Source organism: Astatotilapia calliptera, unplaced genomic scaffold, assembly GCF_900246225.1.
Source record: "Astatotilapia calliptera unplaced genomic scaffold, fAstCal1.2 U_scaffold_74, whole genome shotgun sequence".
In the NCBI taxonomy this organism is placed as follows: domain Eukaryota; kingdom Metazoa; phylum Chordata; class Actinopteri; order Cichliformes; family Cichlidae; genus Astatotilapia; species Astatotilapia calliptera.
In genome coordinates this window covers 33,031-53,611 of record NW_020535816.1, presented here as the reverse complement: position 1 = coordinate 53,611, position 20,581 = coordinate 33,031, and the positions used below count along the sequence as shown (strand labels likewise).

Here is a 20,581-nt window from a genome sequence, read left to right as displayed (position 1 = left end):
TATTATTATTATTATTATTAATTTTGGTTTATTAAATATAATTTAGGTTATTGGAGATTATAAAATCATAGACTGTGTATAAAAGATGGATGTAGATGACATCAACTGGTTAGTGAAGTCCTGCTGTGAAGCTGAGGATATTTTAGTGTTGCCAGTGTTTAAGAGCACATTTCACACTTTCACACTATGCAAACAAAAGCCTATTTTACCAAAGCGTCGCCCCCTGCTGGTAGCGATAAATAATGTTCGTTTAGGGTACATTCAGACCTGGAAGCATTATTCACATGCTTAAAAATGTCTTCCTGCTAGATAACCCAGAAGATAAAACTCTGCAATTGGTCCTATAATCAGACTTTTCTGCTGAGTTGCAAAGTCATGGCATCACAGTAATGTGGCTCATCACTACTGTGAAGAAAACAAGTAACAGAAAAATCATGCTTCTCTCCTCTGACCAGAGTTACTCTACTACACTTTTCAAAACTGTAATAAGCAGGGCAGTTGTGGAAGGTTTTGGACTAATTTGAAACAAATATTCAAGACCTATGTGTGGCTTTTTATCCAACTTTTGGACTATACTCTAACATTAAGTAAGCAGACTCTTTTTTTGTTATCACACCTGTTGGTTCCCATGTGAAAAGAAAAATCAGTTTAAGAGCTTATTACTCTGACTGTTCAAACCTGTGTGTTTCAACTCCAGGGTTAACATAATTTCTCTAAGTTAGAACTGCTGCTTTCTGAATAAACACCCTCATTGTTCCCAGACTAATAACAAGGAAGCCCATTTATGCACTTGTCCAAAATCTCCTCCAATATAAACTCACAAGTTCTTCCTCTTGTGCCATCTATTTGTTTCTCACAGGTACAATGTGGACTCCAGAAGCTGTAACATATCCAAACACGTAAGTACAGTATGTCAACCTCAAACGACAGTTTTGACTCAGAGCTGAAGGCTCCTGGCAGCATTCAAATGTATCATGTTATTCAGCATTACTCACGCTGTAAATGCTAATTTACAGTCAATGAGTGCAGCAGCTGACAATGAATCAGCATGAAGAAAATTCCTGTTTAATAAGTGGAATTCCATCTCATGACAATGTCTTTTATTCTTCTTCTTCCCCACTAAAATAAATCACACTGGAGAACAGAAGGTGAGTGGTTTCAGCTGAAGAGTGTTGGTCCCATGAGTCCTTGTATTATTATGTCCTTTATTCATTTTATTTTTTTTATGTTCCAGTATATTTCAGCATCCCCAGAAGAATCTTGTGATTTTTCTGTGTGTGTGTGTGTGTGTGTGCGTGCGTGCGTGCGTGCGTGCGTGCGTGCGTGTGTGTGTGTGTGTGTGTGTGTGTGTGTGTGATTCACTCCCTTTAATTTCATCATATTTTTTCTCCCATTCTTTCATCTCATTTCATCAAGGACAAACAGCAGCAGCTCCCACCTGGAAAGCCCCCCTCCCCGTAGTGTTGTTCCTCATTTTGTCTGTCTGCATTTTATCATTAACTCAGGTAAAAGCAACTTTCACAACGCCACTTCAAAGTGAAAGCAGCTGTCGTTGTTGTTCCAGGCACTATACTACAGCAGATTGTGCATGTCAGGGCATTTACAGGAGCTACACGCATACCCGCTTTGCAGGACTTGCACCTACACCTGCTCGCGCCCACACACCGCAAACATCAACGCTCTGCCCTCGTTGCTGTGCAGGAGTTTCATTATGTTGTGTCATCGCCTCTTTTTTTAATGTTGCCATATGGTTTTCTCTGTAGTGGTTGGGAAGGTTGTAAACTTCCAAATCTGTTGTTGTCAATAAAAATGCTGAACGAAGGGGAAACCTTTATTTCTACTAATAGGACATTTGCCCCACACACAGTGTCGGCCCTTTTAAGAATAATCAATCGGTCAACAAGCAGCTGAATAATGCAGTCCTCCAGGACTTCCTGGGCTTGACCTAGTTGGAATAATGAATGCTTATGTAAATCATGGACTCAAACTCGGAAGTTAATGTTTAATTTAAAATGGCACTTCAGTAAGATGAGATTAAACTTTAATGGAACTTTAATAACTTTAATATCTTTGATAATATCCCTATTGATTTTATAGTCTTTCTCAACTGTTATAGAGCCCATTATCTTTAGTGTTAACCCTTTAACGTTAAAACACTGAAGAGCCAGAGGTGTCTAGTCAGATGTTTCATAGAGTTTAATGGGCTGGTTCCCTCGTTGCCAACTTTTATAACTCTAGTGGATAAAGTTGAGGAGCTGCAAAATGAAACGAGCATGTGCTGTCACAACCCAGGCCTACAGGACAGGGCAAGACTCGCAGTGATCCACATCATGAGTCCAAGCAAACGCCAAAATAAGTGATACCAGAGCAAAGGTGAAGGGAGGCATGGGGTGGCGCTGATCCCCCAACATTGTGTTGTCACATATTGCAATGAGTACTGCCCTCCATTTAACAAAAATTATTCCAAAGGTGACAACAGCTTGTCCATCAGGGCCCCTCAGCTTTGGATTACAAATAGACGAGTCTCAGGAAATCTGTGACTTCATTGAAATCACTTGGACAAACCCATTTTTATAAATTTGCTTTTATCTAATGTCTATCTCGTTTGTCACTCTCATTTTAGACCTTAAATGCTATTGTGTGTATATGTTTTAACTGTTTTGTGTATGTTTGAATTTAATATCAATATATCCTATATCCCAATGTCTCTTTAACTTGGCTCCATTTTATTTCTAGAATAGAATAGAATAGAATAGAATACTTTTTATTTGTCAATTTCTTCAAATGTACTTGCCATACAAAGGAATTGAAATTACGTTTCACACTGTCCCATGCGTAGACATTGACAACAATAAGGTGCAGATGCACAACAAAAACAGCCCTAACAGTAAGGTAATAAATAGTAATATAATAATATAAATAGTGCTAAAAGAAATACTAAAAAAAAATATATAGCAGCAGGTGTGTGCAATTGCAATGCAAGTCAGGAATGTTTTCAGTTCTTGGTTCAGAGAGTGTTTCCTTGTTGGAGAGTGTGCGTGGGTGGGGGGGTGGGGGGGTGGGGGTAGAGTCCAATCTGTCTTCCTATACTTCTGCCAATCTGGTGATTCTGCTGGCTGGGAGCCGGGAGGGAAGAGAGTTCAGCAGTCTCACAGCCTGGTGGATGAAGCTGTTGGTGAGCCTGGTAGTGCGGGAGCGGAGACTTCTGTATCTCTTTCCAGAGGGCAGGAGGCTGAACAGACAGTGCGCGGGGTGGGTTGCATCGTTGACAATTGTGATGGCTTTGCGGGTGAGGCGAGTGGTGTAAATGTCTTGCAGGGAGGGGAGTGGTGCACCAACTATCCTCTCAGCTGTTCTCACAATGCGTTGTAGAGCTTTTCTGTTATAGTCAGTGCAGCTACCGCCCCACACAGTGATGCAGCTGGAGAGGATACTTTCAATAGTGCCTCTGTAGAATGTAGTCAGGATGGGTGGTGGAGCACTTGCCCGCTTGAGTTTGCGCAGGAAGTAGAGGCGCTGTTGTGCTTTCTTGGCCAGTGATTCTGTGTTGGTGGTCCAAGAGAGGTCCTCACTGATGTGCACCCCCAGGAACTTGGTGCTGCTCACCCTCTCCACCGCAGCGCCGTCGATGGTCAATGGGGGGTGACAGGTGTGGCCTCTCTGGAAGTTGACAATAATCTCCTTGGTCTTACTGACATTTAGCAGGAGGTTGTTGTCTCTGCACCACGTGGTCAGGAGCTCAACCTCTTTCCTGTAGTGGGTCTCATCGCCCTTGGTGATGAGCCCCACCAGCGTTGTGTCGTCCGCAAACTTCACAAGGTGGTTGGAGCTGTAGGTTGGTGTGCAGTCATGTGTCAACAGGGTGAAGAGCAGAGGACTGAGCACACAGCCTTGTGGAGCCCCCGTGCTCAGGGTGATGCTGTTTGAGACCTTGTTGCCCACACGCACCGCTTGAGGCCTCTGGCTGAGGAAATCCAGCAGCCAGTTGCAGAGGGAGGTGCTGAGGCCCAGTCTGTCCAGTTTACAGATGAGTTGTTGTGGTATTATGGTGTTGAATGCTGAGCTAAAGTCTATGAACAGCATTCTCACATATGAGTCTTTCTTGTCCAGATGAGTTAGGGCTGGGTGGAGGGCAGAGCAGATTGCATCCTCTGTGGATCGTTTCGCTCTGTATGCGAACTGGTGTGGGTCCAGGGTGGGAGGTAGGGTGGATTTGATGTGTGACATGACTAGTCGTTCAAAGCACTTCATAATAATGGGTGTCAGTGCCACGGGGCGGTAGTCATTGAAACAGGCTGGGGATGGTTTCTTTGGCACAGGTATGATGGTGGCAGTCTTGAAGCATGATGGGACAGTGGCTTGCCTCAGGGAGGTGTTAAAGATGTCTGTGAAGACATTCTTCAGCTCCTCTGCGCAGTCTTTCAGCACACTACCAGGGATGTTATCTGGTTTTTGTTTCTGGTTTCTGGTTATCTGGTTTTTGTTTCTGTCCTGGTTTTTGTATTTTACTCATACTTGCATGTCAAAACACCCCGTACTCTGTTTTTAAAGGCGTTTAAATGTCATATTGTGAGGAGGGAACCTGTGACCACCAGGACTGTTAGGAGGTGGTCAGAGGAGGCAATAGCGGAACTACAGGGCTGTTTCGAGGTGACCGACTGGGAAACACTCTGTGAGCCTCACGCCGAGGACATCAATGGGCTTACTGAGTGTATCACAGGCTACATAACTTTCTGCACCAACTCCATTGTTCCAGCTCAGACTGTTCATTGTTACCCAAATAACAAGCCGTGGGTGACTAAGGACTTCAAAGCCCTCCTCAACAATAAGAAGAGGGCTTTCAGAGGGGGCAACAAAGAGGAGGTGAGGAAGGTCCAGGTGTTACTAAAGGACAAGATCAGAGAGGCTAAGGACAATTACAGGAGGAAGCTGGAGTGGAAACTCCAGCAGAACAGCATGAGAGAGGTGTGGAGGGGCATGAAGACCATCACTGGATTCAGGCCAACCAACAGCAGGGGAGCTGAGGGAGGTGAGAATAGAGCCGACGAGTTGAATCTGTTTTTCAATAGATTCGACACCACAGTGTCTGCTCCCACCCCCACAACCTCACCTGCAGTCAGCCTGGAATCCAGAGCCACACCACTGTGCCAGCCTCTCTCTTCACATGTTGCCTCCTGTGAGATTCCTGACACCCCTCCCCCACCCATCACCTTCACTCAATACCAGGTTGAGATGCAAATGAGGAGACTTCACTCAGGCAAGTCTGCTGGACCAGACGGAGTGAGTCCCCTTGTCCTCAAGACCTGTGCCCCCCAGCTGTGTGGAGTCTTTCATAAACTGTTTATGCTGAGTCTGAGTCTGCAGAGGGTCCCGGTGATGTGGAAGACATCATGCCTCGTCCCTGTACCAAAGACGCCACGTCCCAGTGGCCACCAGGATTACAGGCCCGTGGCACTGACCTCCCACATCATGAAGACCCTGGAAAGGCTCATCCTGGACCAGCTGCGACCCATAGTAAGACCACATCTGGATCCCCTTCAGTTCGCTTATCAGCCTCGTCTCGGAACAGAGGACGCCATCATCTACCTGCTCAATCGTGTCTACACCCATCTGGACCAGCCGGCGAGCACTGTGAGGGTCATGTTTTTTGACTTTTCCAGTGCTTTCAACACCATCAGGCCGACCCTCCTGGGTGATAAGTTAGCAGCGATGCAGGTGGATGCTTCTCTGGTGTTCTGGATTGTTGATTACCTGACAGGAAGACCACTTTTGAGGCCTGGGTTATTGATTAGTACTGTCTTGCAATTAATTGTCTTCTTTCTACCCTTTCCCCCTCGAAGGACTTTCTGGGCCAGACCTTCTGCACACTCGGAGAAATTATCGGCTCCACAGGAGGAAGGCTGGAGAGGACCCTCTCGTAAGTCCCTCACACCCTTTCTATTGTCTCATTGTGAAATGACTTCCCTCCTTTTCTGTTTATTTATTTATTTTCTTTAAGCGGTGAATCATAAATAGAAATTATGCACATAAATAATTTCTTCAGCTGGGCAGAATGAAACGAGTCCCCCCTCCATCTTTTGTTTCATTTTTATCGATGGCTGCTGGGGAAAACAACATCTCACTGATGCAGTGTGCACAGACTCGCCTGGCTAAATAGCCTCATCTATTACAGCGTTAGATCAGAGTAAGCGAGACCAGGCAAGCCTGCTGTATCACTGCACTCTGAGCTGTTGCTCCTGAAGTAGTATTGAGTTTTACTGTGTTGAACGAAAGTGGGATGTGCAGTAGAAGTCAATATAACGTTGGATACAGATATACAGAATGCGCTCATATTTTCTGCCAGGCAGCATGTTGATAGTAGAAACCAATGCTTTTTTTTTCAGATAATAAAAGGTGGATTAGTGTGCACTCTTTGTGAGCTCAACCCCCCCTATTTTTTTCACACTGCATCCCTGCAGTGTTAGATAACACCCAGTGTTCTGAGGAGTGAACAAACTGCTGGGAGACAGAGAGAAATGTGAGGTCAGAGCAGTAACCGGCCAGATTTGAACCCATTTTATTGCAAGGACGAGGCATCTCGCTTTTTCTCTGCCTATACAGTTCAGAGTTCATCTTAAAGGGTGCAAGGAAACAATTCTTCTTCTCAGTGGCCCTCACAATAGCCCTTTGCGGAGCAGCACATAAATTAGAAGCTGGATTATATGAGCTCTGTGAGTGTCACTGCTGCTTTATTGTCTTAAATTTTGACTTAAATTTCCTTGATGTAAATGATCAGTGGACTCACTTTATGATAAACTGTCACTGACTGGGAATGATATACACATGACTGGAGGTTAAATCCTGTGATGAAGGTAGTCACACTTGTCGAAGTTTGACAAAAGAAAATAACATTTTTAGACTCCACATTTCTCGCTCATTTTTCTCTGATCTACTACAGACTATAGATAAAAAAGTAGCCTTTTGGCTATCTCTGGCATGTTTATATTGATCTGTCCCTTTAAAATAGATACATTCAAAACTCAAAAACTTTGCTTTTCTTCAAAACATTGTAAGGTACTGACATGTACGCCACCAGGTAATAACCGCAATTTAAACCCATGCAATGAAACTAATCTGAGTTCAAAAAGTATCTGACTCAGAACTGTGCGATTCTGACTACACCTCACCTTGTAGCACTGATTCTAATGTGTTTAAAGTGTTTAAAGTGTGTTAAAAAATGGGACAGTTGCCCAGTCTCCAGAATCCAAAGGGATGTACTTAAGCCTTGTTTTATTCAACCAATAGTCCAAAGCTGGATTTAGTTTATGATAACATCAAACAGAAAAAAACATTGGAGGTTGGTACCACAGACTGTATATAACAGATGGATGCAGACATTGTGATATCAATCAAAAACTCAAGTTTGTCATTTTAACCAACAATTTATGAGATTTTTTTTTTTACCAAACATTACAATATTTGGGCAAGAGTGCAGAGGTGGGGAGTTGTCATCTAATGCTAGTGTTGGTTAGGGTTGGTTTCCCTAAACCATGAAATACTTTCTAGAAAAAGTGTTTATTGAACCTGCTGACAAATTTTAAAACAACAAATCTAAAACTGTTTTGTATCTATGAGTTTTAATTTGTATTATTTTTGCTATATCCACTATTGTTATGCATTATATAACAAAGTTTTACTTAAAAAATTATTAAATATTAATAATACATTTTGTTTTACAATTTTTGTGTGTGAAAACAATCACATGATGATGTAGAGCGCTTAAAAGTTCACAATAACTCATGAATCAGCCGAGAGATATAATCTCTCCAGCGTGTCCCCGGTCTGCCCCGGGGCCTCCTCCCGGTGGGGCATGCCCGGAACACCTCACTCAGGAGGCGCCCAGGAGGCATCCTTGTCAGATGCCCGAACTACGTCAGCTGGCTCCTTTCGATGTGGAGGAACAGTGGCTCTACTCTGAGCCCCTCCCAGATGGCTGAACTTCTCACCCTATCTCTAAGGGAGAGGCCAGGCACCCTTTGGAGGAAGCTCATTTCTGCTGCTTGTATCCGCGATTTTGTTCTTTCGGTCACTACCCACAGTTTGCGGCCATAGGTGAGGGTAGAGACGTAGATCGACCGGTAAATTGAGAGTTTCGCTTTTACACTCAGCGAAACTCTTCACCACGATGGACCGGTGCAGTGTCCGCATCACCAATCCATCTGTCGATCTCCGGCTCCCTTCTCCCATCACTCACAAACAAGACCCCGAGATACTTGAACTCCTCCACTTGGGGCAGGAACTCATCCCTGACCCGGAGTGGGCACTCCACCCTTTTCCGGCTGAGAACCATGGCCTCAAATTTGGAGGTGCTGATCCTCATTCCGCTGCTTCACACTCGGCTGTGAACCGTTCCAGAACACAAAATGTTTAAAGGATAAATATTACACCAAAGAAACACTGAGATAATTCATAGGACCAATAAAAAAAAAACTGTCTAGTGGTGGTACAAAAATCAGGGGCTTGTCATAATAAACAGAATCCACATTTTGGGACCATGAAACTTTCAAAAAAATGATGTTATGCTATCTAATTAATTATTAATGAAACGTAGATCAAAGATGACCAGACTAACGGTGGCCAGACTAACCTAACATTTTGACTAATTAGTGGTCTCTGTTTTTTAGCATGACAGATACAGAGACCACTGGAAGAAAGTGGACCTTTAATTAAGGAAAGGAAAGTAAACAATACCTACAAGTCAAATTCAAACATTTTTCATCTTCTCTGTAGAATTTCTTGTTGTTGTCTACGCTTGCCAGTTAGTTCTTTTGCACTCCCAAATGCCTCTTTGACGTTGCTCATGGTGGTTTAGCTCAACAAACAGCAACAGTTCAGCTTCTAAACAAATACAATTTCCAGTCTATTGATAGCAAGTCTGTGTGGGTTTGTCCTGACTGGAATGGTAGTACAGTGTGTGAATCACTGCTTCTGACTTTGGCTTGATGTGGTGAGTCAAGTCGGATAGAGGCTAGCTTATGTCCCCCTCAGCTGTCCCTTGCCAGAAGCCTTATTGACATGTTTTAGAAAGCTTATCATGCTCAGACAGACCAAACAATGCGCCTGCTATTGTCCACTTTCTGCCCAAATGCCATGGTACTGTGTGAGTGAGGGATGAAGAGGAAAAACAAAGAAAGTGGTGAAAGATATCTATATTTTCATTTTTGCTTCTTTGGAATGTAAAGTCGATGTGCTGCCAGTGCTTGAATAGCAGGCACGAATACAAAAAGGAGCCATTAGATGCGAGATTATAATAAAATACATTTAATTTTACTGCTTTTGATTTGTCTTCTCTTAACTATGGAACACGCACTCACCACCCCCTACTTTTCTTTTAAATGAAATTGGCTTTTAACGATGGGGACAATTACTCAAACTCATCACAAACCTGTCGGAAGTGCCATGCCATTAATCATCTTTTCACTGTATCCATTATTGCAATTCACCTTGAGGAGAGAAATTACAAAAGTGACATAAGTGAAAGGTTACATGCAATAAGACCCCTGACAGAGGAATTTTTATTAATGACTGATTCTGTGATTGATGGGGGATAACAGCACTTGGAGACAATCACTGGGGGATTTTCCAACACTATCCGACAACCGAAGGTATGATTGTGGAAGAATTCCTTTTTGTTCTCATGCCTTCAATGCGGTATATATTTTATAGCTTAGATTTTAATTGAATTGTATTAAATGTTCAGTAAAACTTGTAAATGTCAGCAAAGGAAAATCTTAAGACTGGATAAACATTTTAAACGATATAAGATCATCCCTCCACCCATCTATCCACTATGGCAACAAGCAGGAAAAGTCCAAACCTCATTTTCCTGGGCCACCTCCTCCAACTGTTCCAGAGAGGAAGCCTAGATCTTCTCAAGCCAGGCGAGAGATCATACCCCAGGGCCTGGTCCCATTAGGACCGCCTGAAACTGCGTTAACCATGTGAACTGGGCAGTCAAGGGCAGAGGCCCAAGAATCACTTGAGCGTGCTTCTGAAATTATGTTTCTTTTCTATTTAGTCTCTATAAGAGACTGCTGTTGTTTTTAAGAACTTGTGGCTTAAAGTGGAATACAGTGGTATGCCTTTGCCATGGTTATTGCATCTGTATTCACTACAGTACTGTATAGTATACTGTATTCACTTAGTGTTCTTTTTGCATCTTTGGGACGTTTTTTCTTCTTTTACCTTCTAGTTATTTCCATCAGATATAGGCGAGGGAGGGATTTGAAATTGCAGGTTCTTCCATTTTCATGGAGCAAAGGTTTCAGACTGGCTAAGATACAGAGCAGAATGCACTCTCTGCCACTGGAAAGACAAGTGTGTGAGCAATTTTTACAAAGGTTGTGGGGAAAACATATCTCTAGGGTTTGCATGGACTCCCCAGTTATGTATATATATTTCTCATAACTTGACATAATTTTTTTAATTTTCTTTAATTAATGCTTTTTAAAATTATAAATGTTTTGGGCTCCCAGCGGACCCCAATTAAATGCACCCAATTCTGCCTATTGCATGTTTAAGAACTGGAACTGTTTATTCAGTTAATGTTAACTATAGGCTCTAAATTAAAGTGTCATACAGCATCAATGGGATTAGGGGCACTCTGGCAGTCACTTTAAATTAGAAATACTTCATTCTACATTCATTCATTCTACGTGGGGAACTTATCAGATGTCACTGAATCTACTTGTGACAGCTGGGCCATACCCTGGCCATGCCACACATGAAAAGGAGTGGTGCTACACTTCAAGCTCTAATCCAAGCAGCAGTAACCCTCCTGGGAGTGAGGGAAAACTCCACCTGCTGACTGTCTAATGCACAGTTGGAAATCTGCTTGAAAAAGGTGTTACCTTTGCTCCTAAATCACCGACAGGAATATTGAAACTTTTTGGCAGCATGCCCTGAGCACAGCATGAGGCAATATAATAATAATAATATAATAATAATGGATTGCATTTATATAGCGCTTTTCGAGACCCTCAAAGTGCTTTACAATTCCACTATTCATTCACTCTCACATTCACACACTGGTGGAGGCAGTAGGTGAAGTGTCTTGCCCAAGGACACAACGACCGAGACTATCTGAGCCGAGGCTCGAACCGGCAACTTTCCGATTACAAGATGAACTGCCAGTTCTTGAGCCACGATCTCCCTCAAATTGTGTGCTACAGTGTTATGTAGTGTGTGTTTAGCATTAGCCATTTTTAATTATTTCTTGTCCCTGAAGAGCTTGGTTCATATTGCCGGCAATAAATCAGAAGCGTTCCTGTGGGCGTGGGGTCTCTACCACCTTTGTCAAAAATTCTGTTAACATCTATGGACAGAATTTACAGACGCAGCTGAGGGGTGATCTCAGGATCTCATCTCTGCTTTTTGCAGATGATGTGGTTGTCTCTCGTTCTCACTCTCTCTTGTTAAAGTGTGATTTATGGTTCTGCAAATGATTGCATACAATATTTGGATTTTTCCGCTCAAAGAGGGCATGAAAGGGGTTTTCACCCACCCCACACACGCTCCCATGCAGTTCTCCAACATCCTGTCTCCTGGAAGCAGATGACATATGCAACATAACTGTTTTTAACACTTTTATTGTTTTTAGCACACAGTTTCACTTCAGCCCTTTGTATGTTATTACTCAGTCTTCTCTGTGGCTGGCTAACTGACCAACAACAATACAAGCAAGAGTGACCTACAGATTGATTTTACTGCATAAACTTTGCAAGCATAACTCTGTAAGCAGACAGACCATACTTGGACTCCCAGCGGACAATGAATGTGGTGCCTCTGCTGTACCATAATTCTGCTTAACCCTTCATCAGGCAGTAACCTCCAGCATGCCCGGAGGTGGTTTGCAGCTGAGCATGAAGCATCAGGAATGAGTATGGGCACCTCCAAGTCTGTCACCCTGCTTCTCAGCCAGAAAAGGTTGGAGTGCTCACTCTGGTTTTGTTCATAAGTAAGGTGAGAGCAGAGGCCAATGGCAGGTAGATTGGTGCCATGTCTTCTGTACAGATGTTATACCTGTATATTGCACTGAATAGAGACCTGGGTGTGAAAGTGAAGGTGGCAATTGACAGGTCACTCTAAGTTCCTGCCCTCACTTATTCCGAGCTATGGGTAGTGACTGAAAGAACAAGATTGCTAAAACAAGTGGCAGAAATAAGCTTCCTAGTTGCTTCCTGTGTGGATGCCCCTTAACACTAGAACTGCTGACATTCCAAACATAACACAATTAAAAACATACAAAACTCCCGAGTGCCTCAGGAATTGTTGTATGCCATCAACAATAGAGAAAAAGCTTGGTCCAATGGTACATCTGGTGCCACTCCAGGGGACTGCATGTCCTTTCTGCAATAAAGAAACATCTGCACCCACTTGATTAAGAAGGCTAAATCAAATTACTACCAGTCATTACGGTCCTCATGTGATTATGGAAATATCATCTTGTGAGAATATGAAAGGTCACGTCTCCTGCTGCAACTTATAGTAGAATGTGGTTACAATTCTAACAGCCTGACCAGCGCTCAGTGTTTCAACTGTCAGTTCTTAACCATTGTTTTTTATTTAGTAGAGAGAGTCACTAAAGCCTTGATCTTCTTCTATTTTCTTTGAGTTTGGTGACTGGTGTAAATTTCCATGGAACCTTAGAATAATTTTCCGCTAGTATTTACTTGGTTTGACTCGACTAACCTTGGGTTCTGTCATTTTACATTACAATCGAGTACCGCCTAATGTGCCTAGTACTGGTTATAGTGATGTGGAGGTCCAGCAATGTCATTTGCATGTGACACAAATGCCACAAAAACGGAGGATGTCAAGGCGATGATATACTGGCTCCTTGCTGTATGGCTTTTTTGCCATGTCCACACTAATATGTTTTCATATGAAAACACATCTTTTTCTCTGTGTTTTGGCCTTAAGTCTACACTGAGACTGTGTTTTCGATCAAGGAAAAGCGGATACATTTGAAAACACCGTTTTCACGTCGCAGTATGGACAGCGTAACTGCAGGCTTTCGTAAATTGTGCTATACAAATAAATAAAATAAATGATGACGAAAATTATATGATGCAGTTCAGTGACCGATTGAACTAAGATAGCGGCGGGCATTATACTGCAGTTGTTTTGTTTGCTATAAATTTTGACAGCCCTATTAAAGATTAATATCGGTTTGTACATGCTTTAGATAGCTTCTCTTTAAATTCTTTAATTCTCACTCACTTTTGCAACTTTGTACTTTTGTGTTACTCGCAGCAACAACTTCACCTCATTGTTAGTCCATTTAAAAACCTGGTGCTTTTCCTCAACATTTTGTTGCGACGTTTCAAAGAGCCGGACAGTAAATAAATGGCAGACAGAAATGACGCAGGTCGAATCATCTAACATTTCACGTACAGGAACGTAAGCGTTTTCAGTCGTTTCAGTTTGGATGAACAACTGTTCTGAAATGATTGAAAATGACAGCCAATCGATGGCATGCAGTCTGCTGACGTCACATTTTCAGGTTGCATCACATTGCTTGGAACCCTGGCCGAGTAGGTACTAAAAGGTACCTGGTATCAGATACTACTACCTAATGGAAAACTCTAAAAACCACCTTGAGCCATGCTGAGCCGACCCGAGTAGATACTAGTGTAAAAGAACCCTAAGTGTAACATTTAGATGAGACCTTTAATAGTAATTTAATTTCCAGCATAAACCTTTTCATCCTTGGACTCTGAGCTCCTCGGTTCATCTTCTGTCTTTAAGACTACCTCCTTTTTAAACCATCTTCCTTCAGATTGGTTGCTTTTTGTAAACATAATCCCAGCTGGATTATGTTGCCAATAGTAGAAATACAGTCTGAAGCCTAAGCTTCTAATCAGGGATTATTTGTACATACACTTAGCCACAGTTTTAAATATTAGGCTATGTTTAATATGAGCATCCACCACTGTAATATACAGTATATGTATATGTGTATGACAGCAAATAAGGAAAAGCATAATAGGTCCACTTTGAACAACTCACTAAATGTGGAGCCACAACAGTCTGGTTTTCCCCTGGGTCACAGCACAATAACAACTGCATTTTCACTAATTGGTAACATTTTTCCTCCACTGTGGATAAAAACAGTTCAGTGCTCCTTTTTTCAATGACCTCTCATAGGCATGTCATACCGTTGATCACTCAAGCCCTCTTAGCATCAGTAATGGATTTCCACAGGTCTTTATTTCTGGTCCATTACTGATTTCATTAAACAACTTTATTCATCTTGCTCAGTTCTTCGGTGCCCATTTCTTTGCAGATGGCACAATTTTATGTGCGCCACGCTCCAACTCATCTTCAGTTTGCTTTGATTGTTTTTCCTATTAAACACTAATTAAAGACAGGATTTCTTTCTTATTCAGAAAAGGCTAAGTACATGACATTCTCAACCTGCTCCAGTGACTGACTTTCAACATTCATATTTAGCAGTTAAATGATTATTAAAATTAAATAAGTAGTGGATTAGCAAAATTCCCACAATAACAGTGGTGTTACAGTATAGCACTCCTGCAATATCTGATACAACAGCATGATAATACCACTATAATGGTTACAAACAAGAATAATGCACATAATTGCTTCATGTCAGTGTTACTATGTGCACATTACAGCAATTCATCTTCAATTAGTTTTTCTGTGTTTCGGATTTGCATTCCCCCCAGCGTTTGCCAGTTTGTTTTTTACTACAATTTATTGTATACTTTACCCTTAGTCATTTGATAAATGCCAGTATTATGAGCCTTAAACTTTCAGAAGTTTGAGTAAAATTCATCTTTAGTGTCAGCATATTTTACTAAAAGTGTGGATATTTCATGCTAACATTGCTAATTCTATCACAGGAGGAAGCGTTATGATATATTGCTGGGGGAAATATTTTGTCACGCTCCATACTTCATATTTTCTTTGCTCTTTGTGTCTAACTTCAGCTTTCTTATTCAACATTATTATCCACACCATGAGATTGATTGGGTTTATGCTCTGTGAGGTATCCTATAACCTTAAACCCGAAACCCTGAAATCCTACACCAGTGGTGTCCAAACCCAGGCCTCGAGGGCTGGTGTCCTGCAGGTTTTAGATGTGTCCTTGATCATCACAGCAGATTTAAATGGCTAAATTCCCTCCTCAACATGTCTTGAAGTTCTCCAGAGGCCTGGTAATGAACTAATCATCTGATTCCGGTGTGTTGACCCAGCGTGATATCTAAAACCTGCAGGACACCGGCCCTCAAGGCCTGGAGTTGGCCAGGCCTGTCCTACACCATAGTATATGGTAGCATCTTCCTATGAATGTAACAACACTTTGCATCAACATTGTCCACAAAGACTGTGATTGTTTTGTTCACTATCAAAAGAGTTTAAATGGTTGTAAATGGTGGCAATGCATTTATACAGCTATGCCAAAGGTCCTACATAGTTCATCTATGTTTAACTTTAACTGTTTGTACTTGTGCTACGCTTTGCTTGGTGCAGCTGAAAACCACAAGCCACAGGAAATAATGGGCTTCAGGTGGCACCATTTAGGATGTTTTGCTAACTTTTGTATTAAAACCTTAATATTTTGAGTTGAAATATATCAGTACTAGCTAATTATTCATTAATAATAGTTTATAATGGGAAATGAATACCACATACAGTGGCTGACTTCTGCCCTTGTCATGTTTTAGTTGATTCTTAGTAATTAGGTTTTGTAATGCAGTTGAGATCTTGCATTTTAGAGCTTCTGTGGTCTCTACCACCCTCTCTAATAAAAATTATTACTTTTGGCTGCTAAGTTAACTAAAATTAGTTGCATACTGCAGAGTTAATCAAAACTTTTCTGTGCTGAGGGCAACTACAAAGCAGGTGGATAATGTGGGTTCATCACTATGCGTGACCCATTTTGCATTGTGCAAAGTTTTCAGTAACAGCAATCATAATATATTGTGACATGCATCGTATCAGTGTTGAACTATGCTTAACTGGACAGTGACAAATATCTAACCAAGGTTGGCATTTTATTTCCCATAATCCCAACAAATACTTTTAGTCTTTTTTATCTCGGTTGTTTTATGCCATGAATACAAAATCCTAAAATACCTGAGACAAAAATACCCGGTGGCCTCAATTCCCTTCAAAGACGAATGTTTTGAATTTTAAAAACTGCTTAAAACAACTAAAGCAACACAGCAAACATCCACACCTGTCAAATTATTCCCTAATGATCCCTTGAAACACCTCTTGTCCAATGCCTGCTCTACCTCAACACCACTCCCACACTACACCACAAGCCAGTCTTGACAGCGTGAAAGATTTAGTGAGAAAAAAATCTGAAAGGAACCAAAGGGAAATGGCAATACGAGAAGCATTTTGGGAAGAAAAGACTACCCTGGAAAAGGGGATATAAAACAGAAAGAGACCAGAGGAGCGCAATCACAATTCCTCCCATATGGTCAGTGTCTCTGATGGCTGCCTGCAGGGAATAGACAGGTGTCTGGAGCTTCTGATAGATCAGACACCACTAAAGCCCAGGGGGTGAAACGGGAAAGATGAAGGGGGAGAGGGAGTTGAAGAGGTGATAGAAAAGAGGTATGTGAAGGGTGACAGACAACTCAGTAGAGCGGGGAGACAGGTGGAAGGGAGGGAGAGAAGGGAATACAGCGAAAGGTAAAAAACAAATAAAATGGGTAGAGGCGACTGAAAAGGTGCAAGAGACAGAAAAGAAGAAATGAAGAGAGGGAAGAAATAATAAAGCTGGGATGGAGGAGTTGGGCTGGTAGAAAGAGCAAGATAGATGTAGGGCAGTGTAAATTTCCTTCGAGAGGCAGAAAGAGACAGAGTTGTGTTTACTTTCCAAACTGCAGAGTCCTCTCTATATGTGCTGTCATTTAGGAGATTCGCTGCACTTGTGGAGCAGGCTGGGAAACTACACACACACTAAGCTTGGACAAAGACAAATGCACAGTTGCTGTATATGAAAAGCATCAAATTGTACATAGGTTATTGATTTTTATTTTTGCTTTTTCTCCAATCGCTGTCATCAAACGCTCACGCAAATCCAGAACAACTCCAGGACATATATATGATTGTGGGAGCCTCCTTGTGTTGGTGGGTGTACATTTTTATAGGTCAACAGTTTTAGAAACGGGCTTCACGCTGCGTGGCGAACTAAGCACTCCTTTCCACTTACCTGTTTGTTGCCATGGTAACCGAGGGGGCTATTAGCCGAGGCGGTAAAAGTATAACAATGATCCAAAATACACCCTTTTGAACAAATAAATGGGGAGCTCAGCAGCATGTGTTATATGGACACCCATACAGCATGACCACATACTAGAGGTATTTTAAAACTGGAACTGATGTTAGTCAAGACCAGCATAACCCCACACACCCACATGCAATAACTAACATATGAATTCATCCGTATACGAAGCAGAAAAGTTATTTTTTTTTTTACCATATCATCACCCTTCCTGGCTGACGAGCAAGAAAGCAAGCAGACAAATTACCCATTTGTGAACAAAATCAGAAAAAATGAGGTGGATCTATTAACAATCCCACACGCTGTCACCTGCCCAGATGTAGATTGATGAGGTGGATAGTGGACTAAATAAGCTGTCCAGAGGGACGGTTTAGCAGATGTGTTTAGGACAGCAAAACAGCCAGTGTCATGAAATTTCACCTTTTTTTTTCTTTCTGCGAGACAGTGGTCAGTCTGTCGCTGCAGTGTGTCAGAGTTCATGGTGGGTAATTGGGGGCAGTTGGTGGGACGCCTTCTGCTCTGTGGCTGATGTCACGCAGGCAAAAGCCAACACATACACACATATACACGCAGTGCCACAAAGTTTTGGCAAAAAATACATTGTCAGGCAGACAAAATAACACATTTTCTGCTCTGTGTGTGGTAGCAAACAGTGACAGATTGCAGGCAGTATTATGTGATTGTTACTGAAATGCTGCTGGTGGAGAAGACATCTGCAGATTTCCTAATACTGCTGCACCACAGTGGAATACAGACAGGTGGGGATACATTGTTGGAAATTACTGAGAGTAAGGACAGGGCCCAGATTTGCTGATTAACACAGACTAGGTGTCTATTCCATTATTATTAATATGTACTAATCAGAGATTTGGTTGCATGCTGATGTCACCAGTCTATAGGCAAAATGCTTCTTAAACTTTACTACCTCGGGTAATTGAAAGTGAAAATTATTGGTTGGTTACTTGGTCAGTTCTAACACCAGAAACTCTTAACTGAAACCAGAAATCACTAAAATAAATTTTGTACCCTGATTTTGAACTAGACTGACCCAAATGGGGGTAGCAGATCATTTTCATCAGGTCATCTAATTCTCCTGGAGTTCTGCACATATGAATAGGAAGTCTGAAATACAATTGTCTAATCTGACCTCAGATTTGACCCTCCTTATAGGAGGAACTCTGTAATGCTACAAAGTAAAATAGACTTTTTAAAGTTTTTTAACAATATGCAGTTGAAGGAAATGTGACTCACAGAATTTGCAACATTGAGATGCATATATCCTTTAAAACCAGCATACATGATACTGGGTGATTAATAAAACTGACTTTTCTCCATGTGACTTCCCACCTATACCAAACAACTTGACCTGGCCTGGTAGGCTGGGCTCTAAATAATGTAAATTCAAAGCAGTTTTACTATGCTACTATTCTTTTTATGTAATACTTCAAACTGATAAACTGATAAATGTATAAATATACAAGGTGGGCCATTTATATGGATACACCGTAATAACATGGGAATGGTTGGTGATATTAAAGTCCTGTTTGTGGCACATTAGTATATGTGAGGGGGCAAACTCCTCAAGATGGGTGGTGACCATGGTGGCCATTTAGAAGTCAGCCATCTTGGATACAACTTTTGTTTTTTCAATAGGAAGAGGGCCATGTGACACATCAAAGTTATTGGTAATTACACAAAACAATGGTGTGCTTGGTTTCAACGTAACTTTATTCTTTCATGAGTTATTTACAAGTTTCTGACCACTTATAAAATGTGTTTAGTGTGCTGCCCATTGTGTTGGATTGTCAATGCAACCCTCTTCTCCCACTCTTCACACACTGATAGCAACACCACAGGAGAAATGTCAGCACAGGCATCCAGTATCAGTAGTTTCAGGTGCTGCACATCTCGTATCTGCACACCATAGACAATTGCCTTCAGATGACCCCAAAGACAAAAGTCTAAGGGGGTCAGATCGAGAGACCAACTGGCCCACGATGACCAATCCACTTTCCAGGAAACTGTTCATCCAGTCCGTTCTCACTCCCGAGGCGTAACATGTCGACGTTTTGTCACGTCCCACGGCGTTCCTGAGGAACGCGAAAGGAGACCTTTGGCGTTCTTATGGTACGCGGCGGGTTATGGCTGGAATCCAGTGCAATGACGCTCCCACGGTAATAGACGTGCCAGCCCTGTATTCCAGCCCTAAACCTAACCTTATCCCTAGCCCTAACCATAAGCTTATTCCTGATGTTAACCAGGACTATAATGATGTTAAATAGTGTGTTTCTAAGCGATTTGAAGAAAAAGAGCGAACATGTGTAGATGGAGTCCAGACGGTTCTCATATTTCCTCTTTTTCCGAGGTCGTCATTTAGGAATGTGGTTGGTAGCCGAAAACGTAATATGTTGACGATTTGTCACCTAGCGTAAAATGTTACGCTTTGGGAGTGAGAACGTGTTGGTTCATCTAGGAATGCTCGGACCTGGCACCCATAATGTGGTGGTGCACCATCTTGCTTGAAAAACTCAGGGAACGTGCCAGCTTCAGAGCATAAAGAGGGAAACACATCATCATGTAGCAACATCATGTAGCAATTTCAAATATCCAGTGGCCTTGAGGTTTCCATTGATGAAGAATGGACCCACTATCGTTGTACCCCATATACCACACCAAACCATCACTTTTGTTGTTCCAACAGTCTTGGAGGGATCCATCCAATGGGGGTTAGTGTCAGACCAATAGCAGTGATATTGTTTGTTAACTTCACCATTCACATAAAAGTTTGCCTCATCACTGAACAAAATCTTCTGCGTCCTGTTCCAATTTTTGTTTTGCCCATTCTGCAAATTCTGTGCGCCAATCTGGGTCATCCTCATTGAGTGTCATGAACCGAAGTTCAGCGCACAAGCTGGACCCAGAAGCAGAGTCAACACACACAGGAGTACGAGAAAATAAACTTTATTTTAACTGAAGGTGTCCCGGGAGGGTAGAAGGAAAACACGCGTGAAACTAGAGATACCAAGGGACCGGGAGATGAGTCGCGCAGGAACGCCAAAAACGAGACTGTGGGAGGCTGCAACAGAAAAAGGAAAAGAATTATTGGGGCGCGGGGAAATAGCAGCATACGTGGGGGAAGAGTATGAGTCTTACGATGACAGCGGGGCTGTGGGAGCTGGAGGGAGGGGTGAGGGTCCGCAGGGGAGCTCCAGGAAAGTCGAGGTGGCGAGTACTGAAGGCGATTCCAGACGGGCAGGTGGACAGGCAGGTGGCTCA

General features: G+C 42.2%; 1 protein-coding gene across 1 annotated transcript in view; it reads left to right on the top strand.

The window, feature by feature from the left end:
* Positions 1 to 20,581, top strand: part of LOC113018386 (copine-9-like) — a 60,321-nt gene that overhangs the window by 6,793 nt on the left and 32,947 nt on the right. The window contains exons 3-4 of the mRNA XM_026161452.1: positions 860 to 899; positions 5,838 to 5,917. The gene's annotated coding sequence lies outside the window, so the exon portion shown is untranslated. The remainder of the gene's footprint in view (positions 1 to 859; positions 900 to 5,837; positions 5,918 to 20,581) is intronic.